This window comes from Plectropomus leopardus, chromosome 20, assembly GCF_026936395.1.
Source record: "Plectropomus leopardus strain MGB_pleo_1.0 chromosome 20, ASM2693639v1, whole genome shotgun sequence".
In the NCBI taxonomy this organism is placed as follows: domain Eukaryota; kingdom Metazoa; phylum Chordata; class Actinopteri; order Perciformes; family Serranidae; genus Plectropomus; species Plectropomus leopardus.
In genome coordinates this window covers 14,739,430-14,765,992 of record NC_142195.1, presented here as the reverse complement: position 1 = coordinate 14,765,992, position 26,563 = coordinate 14,739,430, and the positions used below count along the sequence as shown (strand labels likewise).

Here is a 26,563-nt window from a genome sequence, read left to right as displayed (position 1 = left end):
AAAACCTGGCCCGGACAGCGGCGAGGAATGGATGGCGTTTATTTAATATCAAGGGCCTGAGTGATTCATGGAAGCCTTGGGTTCAATGTTCATGTCAATCGTTGAAGTTAGTGATGCCTAAAGTAGCCTGCTAATCCTCTGTGGCTGTGGCTAGAAAGGTAAATACATTTATAAAATCATTTTACATTTTGGTTTCATTTGGTTTCTCTACATAAACTATTTGAAACCTGAGTAAACTGGCCTGATTTCTTTCATGAACATAAGAAGAAGGCAATTCGCAACTTTATAAGAAACGACTCCCCAAAAAGTAGCAAGAAATTAGTAAAAGTTACAGGAAATGTTCCTGAAAATTAGCATTCAAAAACAGTATTTAAAAAAAACCACACACACACACACACACACACACAAGGAAACGACCTGTAAAATGTTCCAAAATTAATAATTAAAAAAATAGATGACATGACATAATTTTAATTATGTAACTCTAATAATTATAAATACCGTTTGGACTTTTTATCTAGATTTTAATAATTATCTTTTATTTTGCTCACTCTCTTTTTTTGGGGGGGTGGTGTCATTTCTTTTTTCTTTTGTTGTCACCTTTTACTAATTTCTTGCAGTTTGTGGCACATTTCTTGCCAAGTTGCCAATTGTTTTTTTGTTTTGTTTTGTTTTGGGTTTTTTTGCATTATTTTGGAAAGAAGTCAAACCAGTTAGTTCAGTTTACATAGGTTTCAAATGCCTGTGAAAAGCTTCTGAACATTTTTTTTTCCAAAGTCAGTTTTCTTTCTTTGCCTTTCCTGTCTTTCTTTTGGTTTTTGGAACTGTAATTTCCCTGTCTTGGGAAAAGATATGAGCAGCATAAGCTGTTCAGCCTTACAAATGATTTATTCATTCAATTCTAATTTAGTTATGGCACTAATTATTTAGAAAGAAAAATGCAAACAAAACCAAACTTTTCATTACAGGTTTTTCAAGGGCCCTGGGTAATCAGTCCCACTTTCCCCCCTACTACGACAACCCTGGGCGGAAGAAGTACTTTACTTAAGTACTACCACAATGTAAAAATATACTCCTGAGTAAAATGAAAAGGTCTGTGACTGATAAATTATTATATTAAATACAGTTGGTTTAGCCAAGTGGTTCCAAACCCTCTAAAGAGTAGCAATAAAAAGGAGGGGTCTTGAGATGATTAATGTAAGAAGAAAGAAGAAAAATAAAGTTCTGTATTAATTTTTGGATTTCCCTTCAACCTTTGTTTATTTTTATGACATGTTGGACAATTTGACTTATTTGGGTCTCAAACTGTAATTCAAATAAAAGCATTTAACATGCATAGAGGGGAAATCTATCCTCTTTGGTTGAAATGTTAACTCATAAGGGACAGACACACCAAACCCAAATCAAAGAACTAGTGGTGGCATAAGCCTCACGTTGCCTGTGTATCGGCCAGAATTATGCGCTTATACACACTGCAAAAGCTAAAGCCCGGAGATAAGGTGTGTCAGGGCCAATAGACATCTTAAACATGGCAAAGAGCCTCAACTAGACACTGCTTTTTTTAAGGAGTCGCAAGACAAACCAAGTAAATGTGGTATTCCCCTGTGAAATGCAGTGTAGTTGAAGTATAAAGTGTCAGAAAATGGATATATTAATTTAAAGTACCTCGGAGTGGCACTTAAGTACAGTACTGGAGTCCCTTTCCACCCCCATGTATTGCAAACAGGTGCTTCCGTTTCTTCCTCTCTCCGTGAGTTTTGAGAACATAAATCGTCATTAATGTAGCACAGGCGCTGCAACAGGAAGGCATAATTTATCCGAGTGGGTCCTGTACTCTTCGTTTCTGTCACTCTAATTGTTATTTAGAAGTAGTAATAGCATGTCACAAAACCTGATCAATAATGACCTCAGTCTAACAGACATACTCAAACACAAACACACACACACACACACACACACACACACACGACTTTTGCTTTGCTGGGGGAAATTTGTTTCAGTGATTCTGATAAAAGGCTCGTGAGTAATTACATATGCATGACAGATGTCTAGGCAATGCCCCTGATACTTCATGATTAATGTGAAATATGAGTTGGACACTATCTCTGCACCAAAATGAAACGTGATAAACTTTTAAAATATGAATCTAATTTAAGAAGCGCTATATTCTCCTTCCCTCCATCACCATTTTTTTTTAATGTATGGTGATGTCAATGGGCAGCTGTCATCTTGTTGGCATTTCAATTTCAGGCAGGATGTGCAGGAAATTGCTTTTATTCTTGACTCAAACTCTTCTAGGATGGGAATGATAGTTGTGGTTTGGGTCTCCAAATTCATATGAAATATTGTGTATTCTACATAATGCACAGGGTGTTCAATGTAGGAGCTTCTTTTGCCATTTCATGGAAGCATGGATTCAACAAGGTGCTGCAACGTTCCTCAGGGAGAGCCGGTCCATGCTGACTCCGTAGTGATGCATTCAGGCTGCTATCAACACGTTCCACATTGTCCCAAAGGTGCTCTGACTGGTCGAGATATGACGAGTGCACAAGCTTTGGGAGGAAAACTGAGGTCACTGCCATGTTCCTAAAAAATCTTGAAGCAGTGTGTGCAAATAACATCTTATCCTGCGGCATGTATTCATCTGAACAACAAAAATGCATTGTGACCATGAAGGCCACATCCTGAACCTGTCACCAGTATGTCACATTACAAACCAGGATTCTCAGCTCGCGCTTTATTTTTCCACTCCTCAGTCATCCGGCTCTAGTGATGCCTCACATAGCCTCATTTTCCTGTTCTTTGCTGACTAGAGTGGAAAGTGGCATAGCCCTGCAGCTGCAGCCCATCCAATTCAAGGTTAAATGATGTGTGCTTTCTGAAATGTCCTTCTGCACACTGCTGTTGTACTGAACTGTCATTTATTTGTGGCCTCTTAACTTGAACAAGTTTTGCCAGTCTCCTCCGACTTCTCTCATGAGCCATTGAGGTGCTGATTTAGAAAGCAGCGAGTGACATCCAGAGGTGTCAGGCTGCTTAAAGGAATGGTTTACCCCAAAATCAATACCATATAACTCCTCTTACCTGTAGTGCTATTTGTGCTGAGTGTTGGCGATGTCAGCTGGAGACATCTGCCTTCTCTTTAATATAATGGAAATAAATGGCACTTGGCTTGTGGTGCTCAAAGCACCAACAAAAACATTTAAAAATTCATCAAGTAAACCATACCACCACGCAGAATATTTCTTCACGGATAAAAAGCTCATGCTTGGCTGAGCCGTAGTGTTAGCTACCTGAGCCAGCAGTAGCAGCATGCAAAAAATACATTTGAAGAACTCAACAGCAATGTCTTTCCAGAAATCACGACCCAGTTACTCAAAGTAATCTATGGACCTTGTTGTGAGTAGTTTTAAGTAGGAACTATTTACTTTCTACCAAACTACACCCACCAAATGTATCACAGTGCAAAAGGAAGAATGCATCTACTGCTAGCTCACCTAGCACCACTGAGCTAGCTAAAGTTACATCTCAGCCGAGGAGGACGCAATTAATGTTCACATTTTGTTATTAACTGTAACACAGTGGAATAATAACTTAATTTAAAGGGTATTCATTTAAACTAATAATGTTCTCTTTCAATTCATTTAACCTCTAAATGACATTAGACACATAATTGTGATATAAAAATGCAAAACATAAGAGCATAGAACCTCATCCAAATACTATATTAAGCAAAACACTTTCTGTTACTGTCTAGAAAATTGCTCTAAATCAATAACATTTCTATGCTGGCTCTTGTTTGGGTCTAAAGCTGCTTCACAAAGATTTAGAATTGCATTTACATTTCTTATCCACTGCCTCCAATGCAGCTGAGCAGTAGGCTATTTGGCAATAACGGTATCTAGTCTGACTGAGTGATAAATGTTTCTTTCTGCACAGAATGAATAAGAGAAAGAGGAAAACATTAACCTTAAACACTCAGTCCTGACCCGCGTCAGCCTTTGAGGAGGGATATGGCGTGTGTTCCAGGAGTGAAAAGCATACATATCACAGAAATACTGAGGCGTAAATGCCCCCCAGATTGTTAACATGCACCCTTTCAGCAAATAACTCCTCTCACATGCACACCTTTGTCTAAAAAGAAGCATTTTGCCCACAGGACTGCTGCTAGATGGATGTTTTAGTCTGGCAGGAAACTTGACACTGTAGTGCGCGACAACCCCAGGAGGGCAGCGTGTCTGAGATGCTGGAAGTGGAGTGTCTGGAGCGAACATCAACAGAAAGCTAAAAGTCCCTTGAATCAAACGCCTTACCCATTTTAGCGCCGGTTTAAGAGCAACTGAACTCCTGAACTCTACATGTTTTATAACGATGCTTTATTTATGTGTAACCTACTGTCCGAGTCACTTAGCTGCTGGCTCAAATTGGAAGGCACCTCAGAAGATGGATTTTAAGTGTATGTATTTCATCTTTATTGCCTCCAAAAGGGGACATGTGAAAACCCAAAGGTCACCCCATTTAGATTATTTCACAAAAAGCACAATAATCCGTGAAACATTAGGTGTCTTTTTCAAGAACAGATGTGGATTAATTGTTATCAGCAGCTGTTAGTTTGAATGGGAACTGCGTCTCATCAGAATAGGTCAAATGGGTGAAATTTTTGTGAGAGCTGCTCTATTCTTAGACATTTTTTTAAGCTGTATGTCAGTCTAACTGTGTTTATGGTAGGTCTACCACTTTAGCCTAAACATAAATATCTTAGATTGTCATGAAATTGTGTTTAGACATTAATTCTGAAAAACCCTTACATCAGTTTTATGGACCATCACCCAATTTTACACTTATATTCTTGGTTTCCAGAATGAATCCCAATAACTTTTGCAATCCTCTGTTATGCCACCAGTAGGCAGAGTCCTGCACGAGTCTGATTTTCAAGACCCACTCCTGAACCAGAACCTTGCAATTTTACACCCCTCCTTCCCCTGCACATATGACTAATTAGTTCCCAATCTGACCCAACCTGGCAACACAAGATTTGAACATTAAACCCTATAATAGCCCATGTGCTGTTTAAATAATTCAGTTATACATCACGTTTAAAGTGATCATTTTTATACATAGAAAACTAAGATAATATTTTTCTTTTTAAATGAAGGTAATTCCTCAGAAATAGTGTAAAATTTTAATTGATATTTTTTGCTGCTTCTCATAGTATTAAGCAGCACATCTCCACGGTTAACGTGTCTGTTAGTAACGCCCCTAACTGAAGCATCTTTCATATTCCAGCTGGCACAGAACACAGAGCTAACACACAAAGTCAGCAGTCAGGGGATTAAATCATTAAAACATTAAATTAAATCACTATTTTCATTTTGAAAATATATATATCCTCCAAAACATGTTCCTTGTTTAACCCAGAAATAAAATTAGGACAAATATCACCTGCAAATCACCTCTTTTGTGAGTCACTGGCCAGATACTTGATGTTGATATTTCTGTATTTTAGTGAAATTTCTAAACAACTGTTGGATGGATTGCTATTAAATGTATGTCATTTATGGCATTTATGTCCCTCTCAGGATGAACTGAAATAACTTTGGTTATTACTTTTCATTTGGTCTTAATTTTGAATTGACTATAATTCTTATTTAAACACCAAATTCGCAATGACATTCCCATCAGCCTCTGCTGTACTGTGTTTAGTGCTAATAAGCAAATATTAGCATGCTGACATGTTAAAGTAAAATGATGCTAAACATTATATCTGTCGAAAAAATCTGCACATTATTGTTAGCATGCTAGAGTTTCCATTTATCTCAATGCACCCCTGTGTCTAAGTGCAACCACACAGAGCTTCAAGCATCACTGCAGACTCTCAGTCTTGTTACCACATATACTCGTCATCCTTTGTCAAGGGATGTGTTTCTCGGAAACAAATGTCAGACATACCATATTCCTGCTGAGCGCTCACAGGACCTCTGTGTCTCCCGGCAAGCTGTTGATCAATTAGACAGACAGTCAGACAGATTGCAACCCAGATTGATAGGCAGCCAAACAAACAGAGATATGCAGGCAGACTGATGATAATGCAGAGGCTATGTAATGCAGTTCCTCTGTGAGACCCAGTCCCCAACCACCACCCATCCCCCTTCCCATCACCACACACACACAAATAGGCCTCAGCTTCTTTCTAATTTTAAAGATAAACATCACTGAGTGAAAATGGAATTGGAAATTAATCACAGCTATAAATTAAGTCACCTTTGGGGGTATCCTTCTTCCTCATCCACGGAGTTACAGGTAGATAGCTGAAGTTACTCTGTGTGCAGAGCTGCAGGATAGAGAGGAATTTGAATGATGACAAATGGCATAATATGTTTTGCACACAAAGCAGTGGTTTGGGGCTGATTTTTTTTTTTTTTTTTTTTTACAACTGTGAGCCACAGAGACACAGTGAATGGTGGCGACGGCAGTATGTGCCACACAATAAAGCTGCTTTCCATCGCTTTGGGCACACTTTACTGCTGCTCTTGATATCAGTATTAAAAGTGATTTGCAGCTCCGTATGTGGCAAGGAATCAAAACTTAATTTAGGCAGATAAAGATGCCATTTGGGAAGGAGATAAAGTGCTGCATCATGGGAGATGTGTTCCCCAGCCTGCTCTCAGCTCTGCACCCTTACAGCGCCCTCAGATTTACTAGCTCTTTTTTCCTGCTCCATAAAACAGCAAATCTGCTCGCCAGGCGACACAGGCAAATGTTAATGGATTCATTTGTCAAGAACCTTCCACTTATTTACAGTCCTCTTCCATTACCGTCGCTCCTCCCGTAAGAGAAAAACCAGTGGCCAAAGTCAAAATATCGATTTGCCTGTCCATCATGGCTGTGAGTCATCCTGTAAAACACACAGAGCCAAAGACGCTGCTGCCACCAGGAGTGTGTTTCTACATGACAGTTACACAATCACAAGCTTTCTTTTTTTCTTTTTTTTGCATGATGAGGGTGTTTTCCCATCACTGTAATTATGTTATGTAATGAGACTTAATTTAATAAGAAATTACTCATCATCACAACTCGTCATTTGCAATTTTGAAGTAAAAAATAATCACACAATTATCATTTCCATTATCCAGTGTATAGGGCTGCAATTGAGGACTTTTTTCATTATCGACTAAACTGCAGACTATTTTCGCAATTAATCATTTAACTCCTTAGTCTATAAAAATGCTTAGTATAATTTTTCCAGAACTCAATATGTCAATCTGCATTCTTTGTCCAACTAACAGTCCAAAACCCCCAAACGCTTTATTTAATTTAATAAACGAAAAAGAAAAATAGCAAATGGTCCATTATTTCTGGAAAAATGACTGAAATTATTTATCAGTTATTCATCTTTTGATTAAATAATCAATTAATCAACTAATTGTTGCAGCTCTTTATGACGTAGGTGCAGATGCTTCTGTTTGCCTCTCCGTGAGCTCCACTAAATTTGTGCTAAATTTCAGCTATTATGTCTATTTTGAAAGTGTTGATGGCACTTTTCTGCAGTTGGCTTTGGACAAACATTTCAGTGTCTTACATTCCTGTTTATAGTTTAGTTAAGATAAATAGATAGAAAGATAAAGATAAATAGTCACAACACAACTGAGTGACACCACACAAATATGAAATAAAGCTCTGCTCCACTCCAAATCAAAACAGATCTTCCACTTGTGTCTTTTTGGAAGGCTAGAAACTATTCTGGCACATTACTGCCTTTAAGGTTTAAAACTGAATTACACCTATGAACAAAAATTCAGTTTACTCATCAAACACTTCAAACTGACTGAACAGATAGCCAATCATAATGGGGTGCCAGGGGTGGCACCTGAGGTTGCCAATCAGATTTCAGGGGTTGCCCGTGCCACCCCACACCACTCCCTAGACACGCCCCTGCTCATGTGACAAATAAATGATTGACTGATTTTTGTGTGTCATGCATGCTTGGTTTCAAGGAATAATCCTAAAATAATTTGCTGACCTTATAAAATTAATGAGCCCTACACAACCAGTGAACATGTCAACATGAGAAAATGTTTTATTTATTCATTATTTTTTGTTGCAGATTGTGTTCAGAGTGAAGCATAGGGTTTTAAATATTTAACATGGGACGTACAGTATCTTACTGAGAGAATGATTCAAGGCAAAAAAAAAAGGGAAATTTATATAATATACCTGAAGTTTGAACAGTGTTACTTAAAATTAAATATCGGTTGAGCGTCAATTAGAGAAGCCTGAAGAAGGCGCCTTAATGTTGTTTATTATCACCACATATACAACAGAGCTGGGGTTGATTATGTTGGAGTACTGCAGCTCCTTAGACCACCAGGGTTGCTCAAGTGAGACTGCTGACACAAGCCAGACCTCGACCCTGTGCATCAGCCACTGATAGTTCAGACTTCTCATCTGAACACTCTGCCTGGAGGAAGGTGAGCGCCCTGCTGTGCTACGCACCAGATATCCCCCCTCAACACATCTTATATCTTCTCTACTGCCCTATTCGGCTGTGCTGTGGCTACTGGATCAAAGCTTCAAGCTTTCACTCTGTTTAGTATCTGTCCAAAACTTCCTAGATCAGATCTGAGCCAAGCGGATATCACAATCTGAGCAGGAAGGTGACCAAAAGATTTATAGCTACTGATGTGGTAGCAGTAAGCCTAGCTCTAGCTGTAGTAGTAGTAGTAGTAGTAGTAGTAGTAGTAGTTGTAGTAGTAGTAGCACTTCAATAATCCCTCTCAGGCACATTTCTTTATCACAGAAACATCAAACACGATGTAAGACGCAGTGCCAAACATAAGCAGGTCACACACAAGCCAAGCGCTCATACATATGCACCGCCAATTTACTAAGTCTAGATAGCATCATGCAAAAAAATACTAGTGCAAAGTTCATTCCTGGAGAAAAAAAAATAAATTAGTTGTTTTTCCTTTTTCCATAGAACTGCATGTTTATATACAGTAGGATGCATTCATTTTTGTTCCTCTGTGCTTAGTTACTTATGTTAGTTTTACTGTGAAACTGAGGCTCATTAAAGCACTTCACTCAAAAAAGATAACACATGCAGCCCAGACTGGTGGCATTTCACTGTGAGAGCAGCACAACAATATCCACAAGGCAGATCCAGAGGGTCTGTGATTCATTGTTTAACCCTTTTAAACCTGGATAGACATCAGTTTTCTTGTGCTGCGTTAGGTTGGCTTTCACAAGCTAGTTGACTGTATGAAACCTGAGCAAATTTTGTTTTTTAAAAAGTTTCCTAAAAATTAGTTAGTCGTCCCCTCTTTTTTAGTTAGTGAAAAGAGGGGAGGATTATTAGAAAATTATTTTTTAAAAATTGGGAGAAATATCCAGAAAACTATGTATATAATTAAAATAATATTATATTTAAAATTATGTTACAGAAAAAAATATATAATAAAATACAAACATATTTTTTGGATTTTCAACACCTTTTAAGGTCATTTTCTCTTTTGATTTTTACTTTTCATATTTTATTCATTCATTCATATTTTTATGTAATTTTCTTGTAGCCATGTGCTTGTTGCCTCCTTCCCAAGTTTTTAAAAGAAATCAAACCAATTTGCTCCGGTTTGAAAGGGTTAATAAACACTGAGCAAATCCTTAAAGAAAATTATCCACAGAGGTTCCTGCATGGCTTTTGCTAACTATATAAAAGCTTCTGATTATCTCTTGCCCACCTCGGCTCAGAAGCCAGACACAGTGCAGCGCTGCAGCATCCTGCAGTCTGCGGTCCATACATGGGTTTCATCCCCCATCATTTCCTCTTTTCTACTTTTTCCTTTTCCTCAGTCCCAACCTCCCATCCGGGGAAATGGCTTGGCCTTTCTGAAGTAAACAGGCATTAATCACTCCTTGAGAGGGAATTGTCTGAGGGACAGCCCAAGGCATGTGAAGGGGGCCACACAGAGGCACATGGGAGCTGGAGATAGATGCTGTAGGGGTGCGGGGTGTTATGGCCCCCTGTGGGACGTGTACAGCACCAGCTGATGGGGTCAGCGTGTCCACCTTGGGTAAGTGTGTCAAGGACAGCGAGAGGAGGAGGTGGGTGAAATTCGCTGCTGTAAACTAAAGCGGTGGGCTGACAAAAAATTTTTTAAAAATCATTGTTTCTTCTTTCCCTTTTCGCCTTTAAACAAGAAGACAAGGAGTTCACACATGTGGATAAGCATAAATTAATGAATGATCTGTCATGAATATGAGAAAGAGAGTAAAAAAAAAAACATCACACACTTTCCACTGGTAAATGTCAGAAAAACATCAGCTGTGTACTTTCACTCCTGCCTACCAAATTAACATGTGGATGCAGTATGATTTTGTAATCTGTGACATTTCAGATCTCTGATACAAATCTACTTTTAGCAGAAGGTTTTTGGGCATAACCTAAAAATAATGTAAAGCCCCGACAAGGAAATGAGGACAAATATTCATGATTTCTTAATTTTTGATGTTCTGCGCTCATCATTAGCTCTGAGACAGATGATAAACACAATCTAACACAGTTTATGAATCATAAATGGCAAGTACGATTGCCGTTGGAATCATAATTACTTGTTCTTCTCGAGTGACCACATTAACCGTGTCTCTTTTTATAGTGCTTTATGAATAATATAAAATAGGATTTTTCAAATGGATAGAAAACTTCTTGAATGCTAATGCTGTTTGTTTTACAGTCTTATATGAGCCCAAAAACATTGTGTTATTAATTATAACAGTGGTCTCCAACTGGTTCAGCCACAGGGTCTAGTTTTCTCCTTAGTCATAAGTTAAAGGTCCACACAGTAAATAAATTACAACGTATTCAAAATGTTTTAACAAAATGTAAAAACAATATGCTGGCACAGAGCACAAAGAAAAAAAAATCTTGCAAGAATAAATACACGGCACTTCAAAATAAAAGCTCTGTGCCAGAATTTTTTTTACAATCTTGGCATGTTCACAAGTGATTTGTGGTCCATTCAGGATGGACATGCAACTCATTTTTAGACCACAACCCACCAGTTTGGAGACACTAAATCATAAAATCTGTTTCAGTTTGTGTATTTTTCCTACAAACAGTGACAGCTTTGCACTTTACACACATTGTTCTCCCTATCAAGACCCAAAATATGGGTTAGGGTTAATTAAGTCAAGTATATTCTGACACTAGCCAGCTATCGCTGACATTACCAATCTCAGCTAATTAGTTCTAGTACGCTCATGACATGTTTTATGACACATTGTGGCATAAACATGCTGCTCCGCGACCACAGACTATTGTCATTCATTATGATCATCTGCTATTTAATTAAAATCCCCACTGTTTGCCAACCAAGATTTACTGTATGAATCCAGTATTATCCAGTCCAATGACAGCTTTGTGAGAATTATTCATGAAGGTCTAAAGTGGCATTTTTACTGGCAATGAATTTACTTTTTAACAACAGAAATTCAACAGCAAATCGGCAGAAAAAGCATCACATTAGAGATGACTGAGGTTGATTTTCTGTGATGTTTAGGATGGTGCAAAACAGTGTTTATTTATTTATTTTTTAATTCTTTCAATTTCCTCTTATTGTTAATGTAGCCAAAGCCTATAGACTATTCTGAGGAGGACAATTTTGATAATGAAAAACAAGAACTGCTTCATAAACTCTGATAAAGTTACATGAAAGGATGTTTTTGCCTTTTAATTCTCTTCAACTTAAGGCCAGAGTCTGCCCACATACCAGAGTGGCTCTTAACAAACTATTTTCATTCCCTTGCTCAAAAAATGATCTCATCTCTCAAACCTAATAAACATAAAGAATTGTAATCTTATTTTGTCCCAATTTTTCCAGATTGCTCTTTACGGAGTTGAGTTTTCAGCTACTTTGGGTATAAGAAAATAATGATACATCTGAGTATTGCAATATTATGTTATGTGATACTGTGTCAACTCTCAAAAACACTGTATTGAATTTGTATTAACTTAATACATGATGTTTATGTGCAAAGATATGTAGCAGTGATTATTTTGTGTTGTGTTTAAATGCTTGACTGCTAAGTAACAGTGTTGTTATCTGTCTTCAGCCATTTGACTTTTCCACTGTAACAACATATCATGTATTACATAACATAGCGTATTACAAGGACTAAAAAAAATGTAAATACAGTAAAACGTCAGTCTGTCAGTCAGTTGGTGTACCACTTTGGTCCAGACTGAATCTTTTGAAATATCTCAACATCTACTACACTGACTCCTGACTTTTATTCTAGTATTATTTTAAAGTGAGTGATGGCTTATAATCTGATATAGACAGTACATAATCTACCAAGTGGCACACTTGGTAGATTATTTTAATTTTTTTTTCCTTTCTCTCCATGCCATTGATGTGCTCTTTCAAAGAAGATCCAATTTAACTGGAACATTCCTCTTAAAGAATTGGTTAGCATATTTTTGCGTTTAAACCAAGTTTTTGGTCACTAGAATCATTCCTTCAGTCCTTACTGACCCTAAAGAGATTCCCTTTTAATGGTGGACAAAATCTCAAGCCCTCACTTTGAGTAAAAATGTATTCTAATAAACTGCTGAAGCTAAAATGTGGTTTCAGCAGTCTGGGATAGACAAAAATGAAGAGGGTATCTGAGAAAATTATAGTCTTGGTAGTGTGAAATTCCCTCACAGAGAGGTGATTTTGTGCAACTTTGGAGGATACCTACTTTATCCTCTTGTCACCTACACTTTACATCTCTTACGTTAGAATCAGACAGGAATCTCCTCTGGGCCAGTATGAGCAGAAAGAATAGTAACAGCCATCAAAAACAGTTTCACCATACATGTGAGGCAGACTTGAAAAAAACATGAACCTACAGTATCCTTCAAATGTTATTTACATGGCACATTATTTGTTAAGCTTTGTGAGTAAGTCTATTGCACGTTTTAAAGCCATTAGAGCTTCTGTTGGTCTCGAGCTCGTTACAAGCACAGCACTCAGCGAGACAGCAGGGAGACAGATGTTCCTCATCTTAAGTGGTGCTTTAAAAGGTATTGATGGTTTAAAAGCAGCTAATAAGTGATCAATGAGGAGACCCTGTTTTTTCAGGATGGCAGTATGGTGGACAACTGTACCGATGGAAACTCCTAAAGAACTACTCCCAAACGTCCTCATTAAAGTGTTGCTGCACACATTTCATGATTCAAATGATTCACCCTCAATAACACACTTCACTTGTGGCGCTATATTTAGATCTGATTATAAGTACATGAGTACAACGTGTCATTAGATCACACATCACACCAATATTTGCTTTAATATCACTGTGGAAGTAAGCAGCATTGAAGTTGCTTTAGGTGAAGTGACAGTTGGGCAACAACTGGAGTTGGCAAAGCGGGAACAACACTCTGATTACAATCAGCCAGATGGCTGCCAAGCAATGTTTGGATGTAATTGGGAAGGAGGGGGAAAGCAGATTTGATACTAAAATTTATCTTTCATGTCTTTAATAACCTAAAGCTCAATAAAGCTGTCAAACATTTTGAACATTTTATGTTTTGGGTTTTTCAAATGTCTCTGATGTTTATGCAGAACAGAAGCCATTCTGGAAGTAAGCCACAGGAGTACACAGTCTAATGTGATATATCGTGCAAACCTCTCACCAGAGGTAGGACAAGTCAGTGTTTTGCAAGTCACGAGTAAGTTTCAAGCCTTTGCACTGAAGTACTGAAGTCAAGACAGGCAAGTCTCAAGTCAATTCCCAAGTCCTTTAATTTGAGTTTTGATCCCTGAACAAGTCTTAATGTACTCTTCACCAACTATAACGCAATTTAAACAACGGAGTAATAATGCATTACATTACAAGTTTTGCTGCTTCATCTCGTACGCTCGTTTTTGACAGTTTGTCATAAGCTTCTTGGAGTTTTCCATTGACAGAAAATATACTTTCTTTTTTCAGCATGATTAATGTGCATGCAGGAACAGCCTTAGATAACCAGCCAGAAGCATACCACCAGACAAAGTGTCATTGAAATAAAATGAGAAAAAAAAATTAATTTAATTCAATATTTTAAAATATTTTTCCATACCTTGTCATGTATGAAAAGACCCACAATGAACACTGTAAATGGACTACATGAATTGCTGTTAGCAAATAGGTGAAACTGTGCCAAGCTTTTTGATCCTTAAAGGCTGTTGATATATGTAATCTAAATCCTTATAAGCAGTTTCCACTGTATAAAACTACAGTACTCAACACTACAATCAAAAAATAATAAATGGTTTTCAACATCATTTTGCAGAGAAAACTTTTGGGTAGTTTTTTTTTCTAATTATTTCTCCACTGCCCTTTCCCATTCAGCAACCATCTAATTAATAGTCTCACAGTAATCTGAATCACTCTCATTTGGCACTCTCAGTTTGGCAGGATCATGCAAAAATCCAAATTCCTGCTAGATGACAGAAGAAAAGGCAGCAAAACTCCACTTTCTTTAAGATGCTTTCATCTGGCTCGCCTGTGAGTCGCGCCTGTTGTTCTCTGTTAGGGTGTGAGTTTCAGCTATGTTCTGAACTGACATGACACAGCCAGGGATGTTTGTACATCCAGCGTTTGAATTACGGAGGACTAAAGGCCCCGCGTGGTGATGTATGAGCAGGATGTCAGGTCTGTCTGTTAACAATGATTTATGAACGCTTGAGGGGGGAGCATCGCCGGGTTGCGGTAATGCAGTCAGACTAAGAGAGCTACTGTAAACACAGTGTGTGACATCTAATGAAAGCTCACACAGGAATCCATTACACCCTTTCACATTCCACTCTTATGATATTGCATGAGAAACTTGCTTTTTCAGGACAACAAAGGGCCACTTCAACATCTCAGAGATGCTCAATCCTGACTGTACATGTGAACTGCCTTGAGGAATCCAAGAAAATATGGATGATAAAAAATATGTTGCCACTGTAAAATACTATATAAAGTCTATGTCTAAGTCTCTTACGATGCTCAAACCAACACGACAGATTCACCTCAAATCTGTTGCAAGGATCATGTTGCTCTGTAACCCGAAACGCATCAAAGAAATTCCAATAAGCACTATGGACATTTCTCAGAGAGCATCCTGTGGGGCTCCTAGTGGCAAGCGGCACTGATGGGTGGGGTCAGTGTGTCAAACTCCAATCCTAGCCCATTACTCAGCATAGACCCCATTAATGTATCAGCCACATGATCCACACAGATGCAGAGCAAGAGGGGGGAGGACATGTAAACACAAACAGTGAGGAATTCACAGCCTAAGAGGACGACACAGAGAACTAGCTTTGACATCCTTGGTGCAAGTAAAGTGCAAGCTATTACTGCTGCAACGTAGGCATGGGCACAAACTGTCAGCACAAGGTCAAATCAATCGAATAACAGCTGATTTACTCTCTGGAGGAAGTTGCCTTTCTTGTGTGGTAAATGTGTGTCTTTGCATAGTTGTGTGTGTGTGTGTGTGTGTGTGTGCACTCTTAACATAAAAAAGGGCAAAAAGCATGTGTGTTTGTGTGTAGTCGCACGGTAAGCATCCTTTCCTGGGAATGACCTGCTTGTCTCATTAATAGGTTGTTGCCAGAGGGGAACAATATGCAAACCAAGCAGGAAAAATGGAAATCAAAATATTTTCTCCCCCCCCTCCTGTCCTCCATGGTCACACACACACATAATCACACACTCACAGTCACAGTAAATTATTCAGCTCATAAAGCACTTACAGTCCTGATAGGTAAAGATTTAATTTGTAAATAAACATGTGCTACCAAAAGAGAGACGAGACTCACTTCATCATATTTCTTTGGCTGTTTGTGCTGCTCCATTCATGTAAAAGTAAGCAACTGTTAATGGGAGATTTTGTATATTAGGTGGGGATTTATTTGGTACCTTGTACGTATTGTGTATTGTTCCACAAATCAGTTTTAGGAGTGAGTTCTAATGCACAGCAATGAGTAAACACTGTGCTCACGCTTGCTTGGGTAATGAACAAATAAAAAAGAGCCATAAAAAGTAAAAAGCAAATGTTCCTAAATCCCATTTGCCTAAACAATTAGGCAGGATGTTTTAGAGCAGCATATTTAAAACTGCTGCAGACAAAACTACACCTGCAGTCCTTGCTTTGGATACTGAGCAGAAACCAGTAAAATGAAAAGATCATGTTATTGATCACATAATAGAAGAAGAAAGCAGACATTGAGGGGGCGCTGATGAAAAAACAAAAGATGGATTTAATTGCATTTTTTTTGTTGTTTCTCTGCACCAGATTGGAGCCCGGAGAGCTTTCCACCAGACCCCTGCTGAGATGGGCTGTGGCAGGAGAGCTCAGGCTTTTCAGACAGACTTCACTTCAGGCTCCGAAACAGAGGAGACGGGATCTGGTGGGGTCCCTCCTGGGCAAGAGGCGGGTGATATCTCAGGACCCCTGCTCTGTTTCTGCTCCAGGTTACACTGTTTATAGCAGGGGGTCCTCCTCTCGCAGTCCCTGAAGGGTCCTCTTAGCCTCTGGATGAACTTCAATTAAATAAAGGTTGAAATCAAACACTTTACCTCAGCAGCCGGCCCTGACAAGGGCAGCAAAGATGAACTGCATTTCATCCAAACTGTGCACTACAATACCTGAATCCTGCCTTATGTACTAATGTGGAATTTTAATTTCAATTTTATTTATAAGGCCCAGCAACACAAATCACAATTTGCTTCAGAGGGCTTTAAAACATACATCAGTCTGTCCTTGGGCCATCACAGTGGATGAGCGAAAAACTCCCCCAAAAAACCCTTTTAACAAGAAAAAAATGGCAGAAACTTCAGAAGCAGGAACTTTTACAAGTGGCCAAATGTGTAATAGATGTTGTGTGTTCAGAATAGATCAATTTAATAAAATTATGGTAATCTAATAACTAAATTATACATATTTATTCATTTATTGGAGGGGATTTACCCCCTGAAACCTGAGGAAATTGGCTGGATTTCTTTACAAAACATGGGAAAAGGCAATGAGCAAGGGAAGGAGAGAGAGATGACAAAACAGAAAAAAAGAAAAGATAAGAGAAGTTAAAAGGCAAACAAGGCAACTAGCTTTTTAAAAATAACTTTATAAATCTACTAATTTCATGGAACATTTCTTACCAAGTTACTCATGACATTTTTCCCATGTTTTTGAAAGAAATCAAGCCAATTTCTTCAATGTCCAAAGTTCAAATACTTGTGAAAGGCATCTGAAAGCAGAACAAGAAAAGTGATGATACTCAAGATTTCACAAGGTTAAATTACATGTGTCAAACAGAAAATATAGAAAAAAAACAGAGCTACATTCTTATTTGTGTTGCCATAAAACACAAACATTGTCGCGTTGTGCATTGTGCAACATATCTTCTCGTTTCACATCACAAAAGTCCAGTGTGCTTCAATCGCAGTCAATACACTGCAACAATACTGGTGGAAATAATCTTACAACCGCTTTTTACAACAAACATACAATTGTTATTTCCATTTGACAGCAAAAATCCAAAAGTCTGTCATTTCTTTTTCCCCTCAAAAAATTAAAATACAAATATATGCTTGCTTGCAACCATTTCAAACATATAATTTGCATTTTGACAGTGTGGCACATGGATTTTTCAACACAAAAATGATAATTATAAAGCGGCAGTGAACATGTTGCAATTTTAACCCTCTTTTTTCTTCCCACACCTCTTTCTTCTGTTGGGGTTATCTGTCTTGTAGGTACAATGCAAACACCACTGGTCTCAATTTCATTGACATTGTTGCTACACTTTAGTGCAGTAACTTAATCCCCTCGGAAACAGAAGGGTTTCAACCTTAGCCGGCAGGCTGGGAGGGGAGGAGCGCTGAGTGGAAGTGGAGGAGGGTGTTGTCACCGCACTTTACAGCATTATGGCATACTGTAGAAGTGGCAGGGGCCTCAGGGTCATTTAGATAGGGTTCCTCTACCCTGAGGTGTTAAATTCAAAACCACATTTATCATCACAAAAAAAGCTTTTCTTTCAGCATCTGCTCACTTAACTTTAATTATAGCTTCCTTTCAGGGGAGGAAGGCCATTAAGCTGGGTTGGGTCCTTAACTCTCTCTCTCTGCTCACTGCAGAGCACTGTGTCATGGCTGGATACTGCACTGATATATGGAAAGGTGAAATTTATTCTTCTTCTTCACTGGGCCAGTAAACACTCCACAAGGGTTTGTCAGAGATCTACAATCTCGGAGGAATGAGTGAAGCATTTTGAAGTAGAAATTTCAAACAAAAAAGTCAACAGTGACATGAAAGGCTTGGTCTGTATCACTGTAAACACAATCAACTTATTGAAGACTGTTATATTTTTGGTCTCCCTGTGTATACGCGTTTGGATTCACTTTTGTTTGTGCACATATATGTTTATCCGTCTATAGGCCTCGTGCACTTGGCCTATTTTCCCTCATTGTGCTGCAAGTATCTCACTGGGGAGGAAGACGAGGGAGATTAAGCATGTTTCCTGTTGGTGAGGCTTTGATGTTAAGTCCTGGGGGAAACACTGTTCAGTCACATTTTCTCTTCATCTGCTGTATGTCATTCAACGTGTACAACTAGCCCCAAAGTCACCAAGCCCTTCATGCAGTACACAGCCTGCATTTAGAGACATCAGTCATGTTATAAGAGTAGCCAGTAAGTTTGACCTCAGCTTGGTTTAAAAAGCTGTTTTCTTTAGGTGAGAAAGCACAAGGAGGTTTACTGAAATAGAAACACAGGGATTGTGGGTCTGCATGCCTGTGCATGTCACTGGTGATACTGCCACTCACATTACAGAATGCAGATTGATCATATGACCTTTCTGGCAGAGTATGTTCTTCCCTTCAACAAAAACAAAAAATAAAAATGCACACAAAAAAATAACAAAACAATACAAAAAAATTACAACATTCCAGTCCACAGTCCACATTCCATCATTCATACATGATTAAACCTGGATCAACATGACTTGTGCTGCATTCAGACATCTTTTACAGAAAGGAAAAAAGTAGGTTTTGTATAAGTAATTCCTGTTTTCAACTTTATGAATCAGCTGGTCCTCGTCCATTGCAGTGCTTTCAAAGCGAGCGACAGGAATGAATAGAAACGCAAAAGTTTAGCTCACAACAGCATTTGCTGCCAGTAAGAACAACTCTTTTGTCGGCTTCCAATCCAAACTGTTGTCATACTGGCTAATTTTTAGTCTCCTGAAAATAAATCCATGTCACCATATTTCCCCTCATCTCCCCAAAAAGCAAACAAACAGCGTGCGCTGCTCTCCCCCCTCCCACCTCCACTTCAATTTGATCTCTGTCATGTTGCTGACGCCAGTGTTTGGCAGTAAAACACACATGACCTGTTGGACACTAGTTGCTCAATCAGTAAGTTTACAAAAATGATATTGTATTAATCACATTGCCATACTGCTTTACTGATGCTGTTATTATGTGTGCACTTGACTTAGGCTACATTAAAAATTGCCAGAAGGTGACATAATGACAAATGTCGGTTCAAGCGGGTTTGCAGAAATTAAACTGGTTTAAACTTCTACACCGGACTGGACCAGCAAAACTCAACGCCAACCAAACTCTACTCTTGACAAGTGCAGTCATTTGTTCTGGGAATGAATGCCAATTGCACCCCCCACCAAAAAAAAAGACAAAAGCCAGATGTTAGTGGGTGTTAGTGGGGTTTTTTTCACTGGTGGGAAAGGGGCTTTATTAAGTCCCCAACAGACTTTGACATTAGACTAATGATGTTATTGTCTTTTTCCTTTTATCACAGACTGACTTAAGACAAAGCTGATATGAAACATCCCTTAATGACACCTTGCTTTTGTGAATCCTCTGCAGACCTAATGATCATTACAAGTCCAAGCGTCTGAAGTACAGTAGAGGAAAAGTCTTTTGATCCAGCTTTCTGTTCCGTGATGACTGGGCCCACAAAGAGGACACAAAGTCAGAATGCGAGTGTTCGAGAAGCATGTGGATAATATTTGGGTTTTTATGATGAGCCCTAACTACTGTATATTTCATGCCACAGCATGTTGAGACTTAAGGTGATTTGAGGTGAGTCTTGGGACATCAAAGGGACCAAAGAGAGAGAAGACAGTAAACTCAACACTTGGCGGCACAGCTACAAAGGCTTGGGGTCGGATGAGCATATTTTATGTATGTGTGCGTGTCTGTGATCTTGTTTAAGAAATCCTATCTTCTCCTGATTTTGTGAATAAAACTGACATTATAGCACAAAATACAGAATTTTAATCTTTCTCTGTTTATTTTCTCTTATTCGCTTTGGTCATAAACTCCTCTTTATAAGCGCACTATTAATTATAATTTAAGCAATATTTAGAGTTGTAACCATAAAGCATTTGGCCTCCATGGCAGCTGGAGCCCTCTTTCGAGCTGTCAGTTTGATTGACGATTTTGACGCTACATGAATTTCAAATCCTAGTGGAACATACGGGGCTGGCAACATAAACAGGTACAAAATTCCAGTAATAGGACTCAAAAGTGGGCAATTAAAAGCACTAAATGTAAATCAGCTGCATCCACCATAGTCACGCTTTTTCCACCCAGTGGATGCTGGTGAAGTGAAAAGACCCCCTCCCCTCGTTTGTCCAGTCCGCCTGCTCATTCATCGGGGACCAGCTCGGGGGAAAACAGGGTTCCTGTGCCCTTTGCATCCAATTATGGGTCATGTTTAAATCTCCCAACCCTAAAACGAGAACAGAGGAATCCAGGATGGTGGCCAGCTAATGCAGACGGATAGACAGAGACACGCCATGTTTGGATATCTGAGCACTGGAGTGAAGCCAAGCGTGGCTGTGATCGCCCCTTTTCACACATCAGCAAACACCATTTCTCCTGCATGAGTACTAGCTTCCCGTTCAGCAGCTATTTTCAAATATTTAATATTTTTTGTTTCCTAAGAGACAATTGAACACAGTACTTTCCTTGTAAAGTTAACAAGGAATTTATAAATTTTGAAGGGGAAAAAATGCCATTGTTCTGTTCTTTTTTTAAATTTATTTTACAATCTGTTCAATATCAATTTAAGATTTTACCCTGTGGTCAAAGTAGCTTATTGATGTCAATTTTTCGAGACTCCAGATTGGACGGAGTTGATGAGAGGAGTACGATTTACCAGATGGCTCATTGTGTGTTCTTTTTTGGCAGTCTGACCCTACTGAATATTGAGATGAGAGGCCAGCTTGGATTTTCTAGGGGAAAAAAAGTGTGAAATTTCTTGGAGAGAGTGTATTGCCTATCTGTCACCCTCTGTATTGAAGTGGATGTGCAGCCACTGATGATAGTATTGTTGTTGTGGAGCTGTGGTTTAGTATTGTTGATGTGAAATACTGGTATTATGAAAACATTCAGACACTCACTTGAAAGAGGCAATTCGATGGCTACATAAGCACATTAAAAGATACATGTTATGTGTACGCCCAGGGGCGTAGTCCCCTATGCAAAAGCAGTCTCTGTAGGCCCCCCACCTTCTCTTGACCTTAATCAAGCTCCAAGGGAAACAACAGGTGAAACTAATCAGTGAAACACAAGGGTGGGAAAAAAAGACAGGAAATAAAACCAAACATGACACATGAGGAATGATAACACAAAATTAAACAGGAAACATGAGTATCGAGAAACAAGGAAAACACAAACAGAAAATTCCCAAAACAAAGTCCACAATACAACACAAAACGATAAGAGATTGTGACAGGATCCTTACCATGTGCTTTCACGGCACAAGGAAATAAACGTAAATACGAGGCATTTAATCTGCACTGTAATTTTATTTTGAAAAAGACTGTATGCATCTAATGAGCAGAAACAGTACATTTTCTGTGAAAATGGAAATGTATTTTTAAACAACAACAAACGCAGGAAAATACCTAGCGCATAATATATGGACATGAAGGGCACTGACGTTGGGATAAGAATATGTCGAGCTTTTTGAAGCCCCCCTCCCACTGGGGCCCCAGGTAATCAGCCCCACTTCTCCCCAAACTACAAAGCTCCTGTGTATGTCCATGCTTTCTATCAATGTAAATATGATTTGCTGAGCTACAGGTATAAAGAGAGCCAGGTCAAACACTCTCTGTTCCATGGGCACACAAGCAACCAAACAAAAATTAAAAATGACTATTATATACTGTGCTTAAGAAGACATGTTCCAGTTTCCTTTGTTGGAAAACAAAACAGATGTATCACCAGGACATTTCCTCATTACATGGCCAGCCTTTACAGCTTCAAGACTTGATTAAGGTTTTTCTTAAATTATCTTAAATGTAGATATAAGCATGGGTTATATTTTTTCATCATGGGCCTGGGATCCTTTCATCAACCTCTTATGACAGGAGACAACAGGCAGCTGGACAGCATTCGGACACAGATTAGAACGTGTTTGGCCGGGAGTGTGGTGTTGAAGGGAACTCAGATGCAGAGAAGGAAGCATCCAAAAAGAAAACACTTTGCCACTTTGCTTGATCCACTGATTCGCAGTGTAGAGCACTGGAGACTATATTATACATTAGTTGATGCTTGAAGACTCGCTGTTATTCCAAACCAGAGAGCAAAACAGACTTGGTCAGGACATAGACATGTGCTTCACTAAACTGCCTTGTTGGGAGCGGTGATTCAGCGTGTGTTGGCAGACACAAGTCTTTTAGAGGTTTAACTGTTTATGGGATTTTCTCAGTGGGAAGTAAGGCAGTGGCTGGACTGCCACCTTGAGGTTTGTAGATGTATTTAAATGTATTTTGTCATAGCTAATAAATAACAAAAAATTCTGGTTGTAAAACAGACATCCTCATAATCAGAGGTTATGATTTCTGCATTTTTATATATTTGTTTGCTCAAGATTAAATTTGAGAACAATTAAAGTAGGTTTTGTGCTTAACATTAGAATTGGCTTGATTTTGAAAGTGGAAACTTTAAATGCCAGTGTCTTTGGAAGTGGTCAGCATATCTTCCCAGCTTTAATAACTCAGTGACTTTGCTCATTATTGTTTGGCCATAAGAAGCCAGAGAGCACTCACTGCATCATGCACTATAGATGTTCTTCACCCTCTTCTGTGCCAGACACAGTGAGGGCTGATGGGAGAGGGCCGGCTGTATGTCACAGTTAGAGACAGTGGAGATGCATCGACAGTTCAGCCTCCAACCGAATAGGACACATGCTGGCAAATTTATGGAAGTATTAAACATTAAATGCTCTGATGCAATTGCGATTTCATGACGGGGGGAATGGGATAGTTAATAACTGTCTCGGTGAGCAGCTTTCTAGCTTGAGATGAGCCACAATTAGGTCAGACTGGCTGGTGCATTAGTAGAAGGACAAGAGAGGCAGTTTCAGGACTTTTCTTCTTTGGGATGGGTGAAACGCGGCATTAATCACAGTAATGTTGCTGCAGTGGCGGTAGAGACAGCCCATGACGCCTTCTCTGCATAATATCCTAAAGTGAACACTGCGCTCTCTTGCTAATTTATGTACTGCCACTAGGGCTGTACAGTAAAGCTTTCTGAAGATGCTTATTGCTCTATAGCTCACAGAATGAGAATACATTTGGCTCACTGCGTGGAGACTTTACGGTATTGTTTCTGCATACTTTAATAAAGCCTGCAGTGCATCAGCTGCAGTGTGAAGAGTCTGGAAGAATGGGACATTGACGAATTGTAACTGTCTTGAGCTGCTATGGATCACCTGTTCACAAAAAATATAAGATATAAAATGAAACTTAGGAGGTGACACTTGAGGATGGAGAAACTGTTTTTCTGTTATTGTTCCACAGAAACTTTCCCACACACATTAATCACTGTGCCAATTCTGTGTATTCATTACTGCTTATTTTCCCATTTATTTAAGTACCATTTAGCAAACTATGCTTGATAATGCAATGTGCTTTTTAAAGGGAAAATTAGCTGTCACAGCCATTCATTATATGGTCCCCAAAAGCTTGTTATTCAGATGTTATTATCGAGAGGGAACAAGTCTACAAATTAAGAATTATGGCAGTTGTTTTTCCATGTTGACATGTTTCAGCTTAATTAAATAATTTAAATCAGCTGCCTAAACACACAAATAAAATCCTCAAAAATGAAAGTTCAGAAAGTCCAAGCAATACACATGACAATAAAGTATATATGCAAAAGATAATTTAAATGCTCCATGAACGTGATTATGACGCAGAATTGCCTTTTCCAGTGCATGATAAGTGGTACTTTAGTATACAAATTACTCAGAAAAACACATACCTCACTGATTTTATGAGATGTTGCATAATGCATGGATGCTATTCGCATAACCCCCACAATGAACTCAACTGAATTTAAAATTAAAGTAAAAAATAAATCAAAATTAAAGCCAAAGATGAAAAAATAATGGACAGAGCCACTGTGACGTCACCACTGGATTGTGACCTTCTGTGTTCGGCATTGTGGCTGTCGCCATCACAGATTTTTAGAGGTGATCATGGATGCATTAAGAGACCTGGATACATTAACGGAGGAAGTACCCTGTTTATTCAAGAAGCTGCTCAGTGGCCCAAGCCAAAAACATTAAAATAACGCCAATAAAATTACCCAGATGATCAGAGCTAATTCTCCATCACTGGGCCCTTAGAAGCAGCTGCACTAGCGACTTCCACCGACCAAACCTGTTACTTCCAGTTTAGCACTCCACTAACTTAAATGTGGATAAAATGATTTAATCTTGTGGCTCTTCTAGACTTTCCAAATGTTATTGGAAAGAATGGATTAAATCCTGATAGTGAAAGGTCATTTCATAGGGGTTGCAATGTTCAACAAAATGTATCCACATATTTACAGATATCTGTTACTCAAGTCTATTTGAAAGAGGTTTTTGGGCCCCACTGAAACTAAGGAGTTGTAATTCAACTTTTTGGCTACGACGAAAATGGGCGCCAGTGTACTTCCTGGGAGCCTTAAGGTGATCATATTTGGACAGGAGGTTGGAGCTATGGCGGAGTCAGAGTTGGATCTGATTCACAGACTGTGGTGATGCCTCACAGAAAGCCTGTCACTCAAAGCATATCCACACTTAATTATGTGTAACTTTAAGCCTTTATAAAATATAAAATATAAAAATTAAGCACCTGCGCAGTTGACATGAATGTTGAAATTAGAGACCAAAACCGTTTTTTGTACCAGGCTATAATCATGTTTACTTCTGCTGAAAAGTTGAGCATTTGGGGATTTATTCTCCTTTGGAGCCAGCCTAATGTGGCCATTTAAGGAAATGCAGTTTTTGGCACTTCTGTGTTGGCTTCATGTTTTAGGCCTGGAGGTTGCCATTTGAGTAAACATTTTTCTGCACAGTAATATGTTCAGAAAAGTCGCATACTATAGCCTGCACATCTATAGAGCTATGTGATTAATATGACAAAGCTCCTCTTTCCTCTCCACAGTAAACATTGTGTGGCTTTGTCAACATAGCAAGATGGCTTCAATTACTGCAGGCTGCAGTGCAGATGGGACGACATGAACTCAAGACGACGTAGACTGAAATACTAGATCCAATAAGCCATTCTGTGAGTAACACAATATTGCATAGTGAAAGAAAAAGTTCCTTGACAATGACACTCTTTCTTCTGCACGTCTTCTGTATGGGAGAAGACGATACACTTTGTGCTATCCATCAGATCTGCTGAAGCAGCAGTGTACCTCTCAATGCTCCCCATCTCCTATGCTGACAGTCGGCCTGATATGGGGACCAGCCAGCAAGAGGGAATCAATTAGAGGCCCATACATTTGAATGGCAGCAGGGATGGAGTAGATTTAGAGAGGAGGGATTGTAACGCTCTCCGGATATTGTCAGTGAGGCAAAAATACAGACAATCAGATGGATTGTTATCTCTATTCCAATCAGTGTCAAGGATCTTTAACATGTGCACACACGGCTAACGTTCTCCGGGTACAACAAGTAGCCAGGCTGCATGGAAAGCTTATTCTGTGGTGATGAAATGATTTGGCGGAGGTGACACGGCAGGAACTGGCAGCAATGTGACATTGGACCAGAAAGGCACTGAGGAAAGAGTGATAATGTTTCTGTTATAATAAGATGCTTTTATGTTATGAGATTGCTTTTGTCATGCTATTTCTATATATGATATATTTCCATATACATTACAAGGAAAAGAAGCACAAGTTTAACAGATCAAAAATGTGTCTCAATGTATGACAGCTTTTATGTAAAAACAAAAAAGACAGAAAATTAAGAAAAAGAGAGCCTGATTGACTAAACCTAAAGCCAAACAGTGTGCTGTGAGTGTCAATCTGGACTTTGGACTCATGACAGAAAATACATTTTGGAGTGAATGAAAATTGAGTTGACAGCATTCTAAATGCCAAAGTCAACCTCTGAGGTTTTTCAAATGGCCACTTGGGGCTGGCTCAAAAATACAGTAAATCTCTATAGACACCCATATTAAAATACCTTACTAAAAGCAGAAATAACAATGTTTACATCCTGTTACAAAAAATGGTTTTGTTCTCA

At 38.9% G+C, this 26,563-nt stretch overlaps 1 long non-coding RNA gene across 1 annotated transcript in view; it reads right to left on the bottom strand.

The window, feature by feature from the left end:
- Positions 1 to 15,951: 15,951 nt before the first annotated feature.
- The window catches only part of LOC121959610 (uncharacterized), a 104,637-nt gene continuing 94,025 nt past the window's right edge, over positions 15,952 to 26,563 (bottom strand). The window contains exon 15 of the long non-coding RNA XR_015775224.1: positions 15,952 to 16,551. This is a non-coding gene — a long non-coding RNA (uncharacterized LOC121959610). The remainder of the gene's footprint in view (positions 16,552 to 26,563) is intronic.